Source organism: Oryctolagus cuniculus, chromosome Y, assembly GCF_051225735.1.
Source record: "Oryctolagus cuniculus isolate XC-2025 breed Fujian yellow rabbit chromosome Y, ASM5122573v1, whole genome shotgun sequence".
NCBI lineage: Eukaryota > Metazoa > Chordata > Mammalia > Lagomorpha > Leporidae > Oryctolagus > Oryctolagus cuniculus.
In genome coordinates, this window is record NC_142889.1 from 17831578 (window position 1) to 17843137 (window position 11560).

The 11560-nt window shown below is 44.5% G+C and overlaps 1 pseudogene; it reads left to right on the forward strand.

Annotated features, from left to right (window-relative positions):
* The first annotated feature begins 4362 nt into the window (after window positions 1–4362).
* On the forward strand, window positions 4363–5286 carry LOC149119307 (dolichyl-diphosphooligosaccharide--protein glycosyltransferase subunit MAGT1 pseudogene; annotated as a pseudogene).
* The last annotated feature ends 6274 nt before the right edge of the window (window positions 5287–11560 follow it).

An 11560-nucleotide genomic window follows, 5' to 3' on the forward strand; every position in this document is an offset into this window, starting at 1 on the left:
TTGAATGTGATTAGCTAGCTTATTGAGAATTTTTGCATATGAGAGTTATTTGTATTCCTATGTTTGTAACAGCTCAATTCACAATAGCTAAGAGATGAGATCAATTTAGATGCCTATTAACTGAAGACTAGATAAGAAATTGAGGTTTATGGCCGGCACCATGGCTCACTAGGCTAATCCTCCACCTTGCGGCGCCAGCACACCGGGTTCTAGTCCCGGTCGGGGCACCGGATTCTGTTCCGGTTGACCCTCTTCCAGGCCAGCTCTCTGCTGTGGCCAGGGAGTGCAGTGGAGGATGGCCCAAGTGCTTGGGCCCTGCACCCCATGGGAGACCAGGATAAGTACCTGGCTCCTGCCATCAGATCAGCGCTGTGCGCCGGCCGCAGCGCGCCGGCCGCGGTTGCCATTGGAGGGTGAACCAATGGCAAAAAGGAAGACCTTTCTCTCTGTCTCTCTCTCTCACTGTCCACTCTGCCTGTCAAAAAATTAAAAAAAAATTAAAAAAAAAAGAAATTGAGGTTTATATTCATGATGGAACACTACTCAGGCATGAAAAGAATAAAACCTGTCTTTTGCAACAAAAGGGATGAAACAGGAGACCCTATTCTTAATCAAATAATTCAGTCCCAAAAAGACAAAGTATATATATACATATATATATATATATAAATTATACATATACATATATGTCTGATTTGTGGTAACTAGTATAGAGAGTAAAAATATAATGTATATCTTGGAATTTGGTTATTGATTAAATCCTTTGTCTACCCTCCTGAGGAATAGTGGACTTTCTATGTCGGGAACCACGCAGCATGTGACATCTTAGTGGAGAGACAGGGCTAGACAGGCCAGACCAGATAGTACTGATAACGCAACCTTGTGTGACCTTGTGCCTTAAGGCCTTGTAACCTTTCCCCTACTTGCACTAGCATTGCAGCTACAAGATAAGCCCCCCCTCCTTCCCCCTCCCGATACCCTGCCTCGATGATATATAAGTGTGTGGTTGAAAAATAAAGTCGCAGCTTGATCGGCACCTGTCTTGCTGCCATCTTTGTGTCTCCTGTCCCTTTCATTTCTCCTTCTAGGTGCTCGGCCCCAGTTGCTGTCCCGCGGGACGGGACATTTCTACTTAATACTTGTTGAGTTCTTGGTTTAGTGTGGTATTAAGCTTGTGATTATAAAATAAATTTAAAGTAGGTCATTACAAAAATTAAAAGAAAAATAAAAAGAAAGAAGGAGAAAGGGGTAGGAGGGAGGGAGGGAAGCAGAGGGGAAAGTTATTTTCTTAAAGCTGTATATGTGAAATATATGAATTCTGTTCCCTTTATATAAATTTAAAAATAAAAAAGAAAAACTGAAAAAAAGAAAGAAAAAATAAACAGCAATGTACACCTTGGTTTGCACCCAGTGTCTACTGATGCCAGTAGAGAACAGGGGCACTACCCTGAAGACTGATTAGACAATGTATGCATCAACACGAAGGGTCCCATCCTGACCAGGCATGGAGGGAAAGGCCTATGTACAGGCAGCAAGAGCAAATGTTGGTAGTCATCCAGCAAATGAGACCATGCACAGGAAGTACAGGATCCTAAAAATCCCAACAAAACACTTGAGTGAACATCAGCAGAAGAGAATATTTCAGAGTTTGAGGAAAGAGCTGAAACTAAGAGACATAATATTGTCAACAAGCAGGGAAATCACTTGAAGTGAACTTCATCTACCCAGCACATAAAAACTGACTCCTACCAAGATGAGCAGGTGCCTGAAGTCTAGGATCATCAAATAAACACTTACTTGTGCCTGAGGCACCCCATAAACAGACCATTCTTCAAAGCCATATGCAAAACATAGGAGGTAACTGTGTCCCTTCAGATCACTTAAGCCTATATGCAAGAATCAGAACAGGGTGTTTTTAGGATTTCCCAATAAGTAGACACTTGAGAACTAAGATTCTAATTCCAGTTCACCTTGACTTACTGGTCTCTTCAGGCACACCATGAATGTTTTCTCACCAGTTATGTGGGGAAAGTGCAAGCAGAAGGTGACAGGTTTAGGACAGCCTCCATTCTCCTGAGCCAAAGAATTATGGAGCAAAAATAATTTCAACTCATCAGTCTGCATGTGGCAGGAAGAACAGAGCACTCCCTGTCCTGTTCCATCCTGGGTCACTCCTGCAGAACCACCATTTAGCACCAGGGGGCCTTCACCAAAGGCAAAGAATGAGAGTTCCTCTTTTAATTTTTAATTCTCACCACTCTCTTCTTTATTTAAGAGACACTTAAGAGGCTCCTAGCCTAAGCAGTGCTCAACAAACAGTAATATTGAATTAAGTAAAGATGAATCACTTAGTTCATTTGGTACTAAAATGTGGGCTGATGGAGGGAGGTCTGTCATCACCTTGTTTTTCCCTGGGGAACCAGAGTGGTGGGGGAAAGGAATGAGAGAGATCAAGCCCAAGGACCCTCCCCGCACTTCCAACAAATCAGACATTCCTGGTTTGGCTCATGGAAGAGACAACCAAGATAAAGTGATAGATATAAAATTATTTAAAAAAGCACATTTGTTTAGAAGGACCAAAAACATTCAACCAAGATACATGAACAAAAACAGTCACTGAAATACTTTTGAATACCGGCTTCTTCATCTCTCAAGCCAGTGTTTTAAACAATTGTCATGGAGCAGAGGATTGACTGGTCATGGTTTGGCCTATTTGCTCACACCAATATTAGCCACCATGATATTTTCAGGGCAATAGTTCATAATTCTTTATTATCTCAGGACTCCAAACAAGCCCTCAAATGGAGCATCCTCAGGAAAATTTCTCCAGTTTTCCTTCATTGTTCATTAAATATGACTAAAGTATTTCTTGCTGCACCATGGTGTCAACATACTGCCAGGTCAAGGTGTCCACAAGCGGCCATGGTCTCAGCTTCAGGTCCAATTTGTTCTCACCCTCTTTGGTATCACAGCATCACTCCTATAGCCAAAACTACCATTTTGATGAACTATTAGAGTGCAGACATCTCTACAGGAAGCAAAAAATGCCTTCTGTGAAAGCACTGGAAAAAGCTGGACTTTTTTATAGCATTTTCCAATAACTATTTCCAACATCCAAAGGGGATAGAGTGTCTTTCTTCACCCTCTGGGGATGCCCTCAGAAACCCTCTATTCTAGGTATTGTCATCCAATATCCCATGGATCTATTTGCTAACAATGGGGTCCAACCCCCTGGAATACGGAATACAGAATCTCCAGTAATCAACACAGTTTATGTCACAATGCAGGCACTCAACAAATGTTTGACAGATTAATCAGTTCACTAATCACTTACTTTCTGAATAAATACATTTGCAGGTTGCACAGTTTATAAAGAATTTTTATACTCACTGTCATGCTTAACTACAACAACATCTATGAAGTCCCCCTAAGGTGGGGTCACAATTACCCAATCTACAGATGGGGATGTGGATGCTGAAAGAAACCAAGTGACTTATGTCACACAAGGGTTGGAGACAGGATATAGTGAACATCCTTACCAACTGTCCCTCATTAGACTTTCTTATCTCAGATAGGGCTCTACTGCATTAGATAAGAGGATTGTTTGCATAATTAGAAATAATCAGTTTTTGAGGCTCCTTGATTCCTAGACCATTGTTTCATGCATATTCCTCTTTGATTTTATTTATGTTTGTCTATATATTTGAGTTTTTAGTGACACACACCAAATAAATATGCTCTATATTATGGGTAAAGAGTTTATCCAGTACTGTACTGGAAAAAATGGGCTCTCTGGGAAGGCAATATTCTTCCTGAACACCAATAGAAAGTGCTCAGGCAGTAAGTGATATGCTCATAATAAGTACACTTCCACCAGGGAAGGTACTACATTTAAATTACCTTTCTGTGATAGGTACTTCACAAATGCAGGCAGCATTTATGCTGGTGTGGCCAGAATGTGAAAAATGTTGATAGGTATGTGCTGGCAGGAGAGGAAACACTGTTACAACAAAAGGACATTAAATCCTGGCATGTGTGCTAAAAGCAAAACCATCCAAAGCACTCTTCTTCCCCGACCCTGCCATTCCCTTCCCTCTGAAGAGAAAGTAATATGATTCATCCACTCTACAGAAGTCAAAATAAACATGATAGGCAGATCTCATCATTGGGATAGTCTGGCAGCATTTCAGAGCACCTAAGCACTGTTGTGATTGCTTCAAGAGGGAGCAAAATCATTTAGTACACAGGTAGAGATATCTTTGACTATGAACCTTATTCCTTGAAGACTCTCAATCCATGAGTTATAATTGACCTAAGAATTTTAGACTGCAGTTCTCACGCCCCACCTTCAGTCCCAGTCAGAGGAAAGTTTTCGCTGGCGAAAGGGAGAGCTGTGAACATGGCAGCACCTCGGTGGTTCTGGTGCGGCTCTGCGACCATGGCGGTGGCACTGCTGCTCATTTACGAGGTTCCTTTGGCTTCTGCCCAAAGAAAGACGGAGATGGTGTTATCTGTAAAGGTTAGTCAGCTGATGGAATGGACCAATAAAAGGCCTGTAATAAGAATGAATAGAGATAAGTTTCGTCATCTTGTTAAAGCTCCACCAAGAAATTACTCCGTTATTGTCATGTTCACTGCTCTCCAACTTCATAGACAGTGTGTTGTTTGCAAACAAGCTGATGAAGAATTCCAGATCCTGGCAAACTCTTGGCGATATTCCAGTGCATTTTCCAACAGAATATTTTTTGCCATGGTAGATTTTGATGAAGGTTCTGATGTATTTCAAATGCTAAACATGAATTCGGCTCCAACTTTCATCAACTTTCCTGCAAAAGGGAAACCCAAATGGGGCGATACATATGAGTTGCAGGTGCATGGTTTTTCAGCTGAGCAGATTGCCTGGAGGATTGCAGACAGAACTGATGTCAATACTAGAGTAATTGACCCCCAAAATATGCTGGTCCCCTTATGTTGGGATTACTTTTGGCTGTTATTGGTGGACTTGTGGGATTACCTTAGGGATGGTGCTTTTATGTGAAGCTGCTACTTCTGACATGGATATTGGAAAGCGAAAGATAATGTACGTAGCTGGTATTTCATTGGTTGTATTATTCTTCAGTTGGATGCTGTCAATTTTCAGATCTAAATATCATGGGTATCCATACAGCTTTCTGATGAGTTAAAAGGGATCCAGAGATATGTAGACACTGGAATAATAGAAACTAAAAATGAGAAATATGTGTGTTTGAAAAGAAGAATACAACTTGTGCATTTTGTATTACCTCTTTTTTTTCAAGTGATTTAAATAGTTAATCATTTAACCAAAGATGTGTAGTACCTTAACAAGAAATTTCCTGTAAAAATAATGAAGTATTTGGAAATTATTCTCCTTTTAACCTTGTCTTCCTAGTGTACTTTATGGAACATTTAATTTAGTAGAATTAAGTATATCATTAAAAGTTTTTTTTTTTAAACTACTTATTTGTTTTAATTAGAGCAAAGCTGAAAATTGCTTTAGCTAGCTTTTTGTCATTTGATTCTATATTGTCTTATCCCAAGGTGGGAAAAGAAAGTCCTGACCAGATGTTCTGGCATATGCCTATTATGGATAATTACATCATCAGGAATCTGTTCTTAGCTCTTCCATCTTTGCAGGGATGTGTATACTTTATCTATATTTCCTTTGGGGTGGAGAAATCACATATGGTGTGTGATCTTCTGAAAACAAAGCACCATTCTTCAGAGTTTGTATCTAGACTTCAGCAAGACTGTTCAGCCCTCCTCCTGTGTCTTTCTTACTGAAATACAGTTCTATCCATGCTTCCTGATAACTGCAAATGTTACAAAGTACCTCTGAATACAGGATTATGATTTTTGCATGAGTGTGGTGTTAGCTGTCTTATATTTGGAAAGATTTTTGATTCATTTCATGTTCTTAATTTTCTTTTATTTAAGATCATCCACACCTAATAAATACATATATAGCTTAGCGTGAAAATCAGTAACTCATAGAATGATCTAAAATGTTTTTGAAAATTTAGAGAGTCTCACTTCTTTGATTTTTACCTAAGAGAAAAATAGATTCGGTTCTGTTTAGGAAAAGGATTCCCTTAGAATGGGAAAAGAAAGAAAATCATGAAATACTGAGTTTTTGTCTCTGTACAAACTGTTTTTTGAAGGTTCTTCTTTTTTTGCTATTATTTTAGCCTTTATTTTCTTTCTCCAAGTGGAGAAACAAAGTAAGAATTTAAAGAGGTTTTGTGGCCGGTGCCATGGCTCAATAGGCTAATCCTCCGACTTGCAGCACTGGCACACTGGGTTCTAGCCCTGGTCAGGGCACTGGATTCTGTCCCAGTTATCCCTCTTCCAGGCCAGCTCTCTGCTGTGGCCTGAGAGTGCAGTGGAGGATGGCCCACGTCCTTGGGCCCTGCACCCCATGGGAGACCAGGAGAAGCACCTGGCTCCTGCTAACGGATCAGCACAGTGCGCCGGCCGCAGCGTGCTGGCCACAGCAGCCATTGGAGGGTGAACCAATGGCAAAGGAAGTCCTTTCTCTCTGTCTCTCTCACTGTCCACTCTGCCTGTCAAAATAAAATAAAATAAAGAGGTTTTGTTTTAGTTTTGCCTTTCTGTCTGTGGAAGTAACCATATTTGCTAACCAGATTTCTGTGAAGAATGTTTTTATGGTTATTATGACATCTAACTATAACTTTCCCATAGTTATTGTGGGGAGCAACTCAGACTAGACTAAGTTACTGGAATTAAGACTTATTCTATGCATCTGCTCTCCCACAATATGGCACTGGGAGAGGAGAAAACAGCTTCTACACAGCTGCCTTCAGTTCAACCAATAAACAGCAGGACCTGCTCCTGAGTGGAGGAGATCAGTGTACTTGGCGTGTGGGTAGCAGAGTTGGGATTGGTGAAGAGGACTATAAAGGAGGAGAGAGACAACATGCACCAGGAACATCTAAGAGGAACACCTGAGGAACACCTGTGCAGCCCCCGAGAGAGCCGGCCGGCGGTGTGCCGCTCCCCCGTGAAAGTGGGGAAAGTGGCTAGGGGGAACCGCCCTTCCACGGAGGTGGAAGGGTCAGTAGCCAACCCGGGAAGAACCAGCAGCAAACCCGGGGAGGGCTGAGCAGACAAAAGAACAGTGCAGGGTCCTGTGTCGTTCCTCCACGAAGAGGGGGAGCGACATACTGGTGCCGTGACTCGGATATGAAGCCTAGGCAGGGTTTAGTGTCATTCCTCCATGAAGAGGGGGAGCAATATAATGGTGCCGTGACTCGGATATGAAGCCTAGGCAGGGTTTAGTGTCATTCCTCCATGAAGAGGGGGAGCGACCTAATGGTGTCGTGACTTGGATAGGAAACCCAGGAGGGAAGAAACGGGAAGAAGTGGGAAAATACCAGAGAGAGAGACTAGCAAAGAGCCTAGGGAAAAGCCGGACAGAAAAGGTGCTGGAAGAAGCTATCGAAAGCCTAGGCATAGACTCGGATACGGACTGTGGAAAAGAAGTTAGGATTTAAAGTGAGAGCAAGAAGAAACTTAGACTCAGATACGGACTGCAGGTTGAAAGTGAAAGTGAAACCTAAAAGAAACTTAGACTCGGATATGGACTGTGGGGAGAAGCCAGGAGAAGTGAGAGGGGAATATTGTTGGAAGAAAAGTTAGGAAACATACTAGGTAGAGAAAAATATGTTAGGGAGGATGAAGCCGCGAGTGCAGGCTGAAGCGGAGACGTAAGCTATCTTGGGATTCTTCAAGTCAGCCCGGGGAGCAAAAGGCGAAAATCTGGAACCAGAGGCAGAGACATGGGCCGCCAGGTTGGAATCTGTCAGATTAGCCCGGGGAGCAAAGGACGGGAAGCCAAGCCGAAGGGCGCAGACGTGAGCTGGGTTGAATTCGCCAGGTTACCCCAGGGAACTTGGACTGAATACCGGTGGTGGAAACGTGAGCTGTGCTGTGACTCGTGGAAGCCGCCGCACGCAGAGAGAGCGCGTGGGGCACAAGTAGATAGGGAATGTGGGGCTAGTGCGAGGCCGTGGTGCGGGTGCGAAGGGGCGCGGAGACTGCGGAGTGCACGCGCGAAGCGGGGAAGCCGCGCAGATGAGAGAAGCGCAGGCTGAAGCGGCTCAGAGCCGGGAAGCTGCCGAGAAGCAGCCTCGGGGTGGGTGCCGGGAAGCCTCAGGGATAAGAGAAACAGAAGTTTAGAATTAAAATGAGAGAAATAGGAATGCTGGTAGATAGAAGTAAAATAGGAGAGATAGGAATGCCCGGAGATAGAGAAATAGAGAAAAATAAGGCCTCCCCTCAACATGGCAATGAGATAGCTTTGATTCGGTCTGCCTGATTAGAGAGGTGGTGAGCACCTGCGGGCGGCTAGCAGCTTATGCGCTGCAGGTCACCCAAGACAGGAACGAATTAACATCAATAAGTCTCCCCACAATACCGCAATGAGAGAGCTTGGATTCTGTCTGCCTGATTAGTAGGACGATAAGCACCTGTGGGTGGCTGCAGGTCACCGAAGACAGGCACGTTATCAACACCAATAAGTCTCCCCACAAGACGGCAATGAGAGGGCTTGGATTTGGTTTGCCTGATTGCTAGAGCTTGTAAGCACCTGCAGGCAGTTCTAGCAGAGCAGAGCATGCACTGCAGGGCACCGAACACAGGCACACATTAGCGCCTAAAAACCACCTCACAACATGGTGAAGAGAGGACTCGGATTCGGTTTGCCTAATTGATAGGGCTTGTAAGCACCTGTGGGCAACTCTAGCAAGCAGAGCAGAGTGTGTGCCGCGGGGCACCGAAGACAGGCGCGTATCAACGCCAAAAAATAAAAAGAAAGGGGGATCTGTGGGGAGCAACTCGGACTAGACTAAGTTACTGGAATTAAGACTTATTCTATGCATCTGCTCTCCCACAATATGGTGCTGGGAGAGGAGAAAACAGCTTCTACACAGCTGCCTCCAGTTCGACCAATAAACAGCAGGACCTGCTCCTGATTGGAGGAGATCAGTGTACTTGGCGTGTGGGTAGCAGAGTTGGGATTGGTGAAGAGGACTATAAAGGAGGAGAGAGACAACATGCACCAGGAACATCTAAGAGGAACACCTGAGGAACACCTGTGCAGCCCCCGAGAGAGCCGGCTGGCGGTGTGCCGCTCCCCCGTGGAAGTGGGGAAAGTGGCTAGGGGGAACCGCCCTTCCACGGAGGTGGAAGGGTCAGTAGCCAACCCGGGAAGAACCAGCAGCAAACCCGGGGAGGGCCGAGCAGGCAAAAGAACAACGCAGGGTCTAGTGTCATTCCTCCACAAAGAGGGGGAGCAATATAATGGTGCCGTGACTCAGATATGAAGCCTAGGCAGGGTTTAATGTCATTCCTCCATGAAGAGGGGGAGCGACAGTTATGAAATGTATAAATTTAAAAAAAAAGAATTTTAGACTGCAGTCTTCCAATAACGTTAATAGTTCCTTAGGGTATATTTTGGTTACAATGTTAACACTGGCTGATACACTCAGCCCACTGATGCAAACCCCATCTGCCTTTAGCTCATGGGGAAAAAGTATAATTGATGGGACAGAAGTGCCTCAAAGGCAAATTGAGGTCATCCTCTGTCAGAAAAAACAATGGCAATTTAAGCTGGGGCAATCAGATTCCACAGTGTTGTCAAAGATAAGCAACCCTGCTTATTTATTACCAACTTGGCAGAAACCATTAAAGCATGTGTACAAAGTACGTTTTTTAAAGATAGATTTATTTATGTATTTATTTGAAAGAGTTTCAGAGATGCAGAGGCAGAGAGAGAGAAGTCTTCTATCCACTGGTTCACTCCCCAAATGATTGCAACAGCCAGCACTATGCTGATCTGAAGCCAGGAGCTTCCTCCAGGTCTCCCATGTAGGAGCAGGGGCCCATGGACCTGGGCCATTATCTACTGTTTTCCCAGGCCACAGCTTCATTGGAAATGGAGGAGCCGGGACTTGAACTGGTGCCCATATGGGATGCCAGCACAGCAGGTGGTGGCTTTACCCACTAGGCCACAGTGCTGGCACTGCAAAGTACTTTTCATCTCACAGCTGAAAATCCAGACAGTAGTGTATCAAATGATTCATGATGCATTAATTCCAGGTTTGTTTGTTTTGACAGGCAGAGTGGACAGTGAGAGAGAGAGACAGAGAGAAAGGTCTTCCTTTGCCATTGGTTCACCCTCTAATGGCCGCTGCGGCCAGCACACCGCGGTGATCCGAAGGCAGGAGCCAGGTGCTTCTCCTGGTCTCCCCTGGGGTGTAGGGCCCAAGCACTTGGTCCATCCTCCACTGCACTCCCTGGCCACAGCAGAGAGCTGGCCTGGAAGAGGGACAACTGGGACAAAATCCGGTGCCCAGACCGGGACTAGAACCTGGTGTGCCAGTGCCGCTAGGTGGAGGATTAGCCTGTTGAGCCACGGCGCCAGCCTAATTCCAGGTTTTAACACACCAGACTTCATATAAAGGAGCTATGGTCTTCCTAGGAATCTAAAACAGAGCAGCTGTAATTTAGCTCTCTGAAGACTGGAGATCAATGTTGAAAGTAACCCAATAGATACTGTTTGTAGCTATAGGGATCCTGAGAATGAAGGAAGCACAACATGCAATTTAAATGATGTTTAAATGAAAAAGCAGGGGCTGGTGCTGTGGCTCACTTGGTTAATTCTCCACCTGTGGCACCGGCATCCCATATGGGCACCAGGTTCTAGTCCCGGTTGCTCCTCTTCCAGTCCAGCTCTCTGCTGTGGCTTGGGAAGGCAGTGGAGGATGGCCCAAGTGCTTGGGCCCCTGCACCCACATGGGAACCCAGGAGGAAGCACCTGGCTCCTGGCTTCGGATCAGTGTAGCTCCGGCTATAACGGCCATTTGGGAAGTAAACCAGTGGAAGGAAGATCTCTCTCTCTCTCTCTCTCTCTCTCTCTCTCTCTCTCTCTCTCTTTCTCTCTCTCTCTCTAACTCTGTCAAATAAAATATATAAATAAATGAAAAAGCTGACACTCCAGTACAGTCACTCTGGGCTCAATTTTCCAGAAGAAAAATGAGGAGATGCATGGAATCAGTGTTGCAGGCTTGCCTGGGAGATTGTTTTCTTGCAGCAAGAAGAAAAACACAAAGAAAATATGGAGCTCAAAATTCCCTGTGGAGTGAGAAAAATGCCTGAGTCAGCCTTGCACATCTGAAAAGCATTTCTGTTGTATTAGAATACTCTGCTCTAAAGAGACAGGATGGTACTTTACAAAGTCAGGGAAGTTGAAGGGGGCACTATAGGAAAATATTGCTTCAGGGACAGAAATGCAAGCCCTAATTTAGGGTAGAGGGCAGTAATGAAGTCTTCCCATTTATGGAGAAATAGCTAGGGTTTGGGCACTACCAATATTTGGATAATTTCTTTTTTAAAAAAAGATATATTTATTTACTTCAAAGTCAGAGTTACAGGGAGGGGTGAGGCAGAGAAAGAGAGGTCTTCCATCCCCTGGTTCACTCCCCAATTGGCCGCAATGGCCGGAGCTGCACCTATCCAAAGC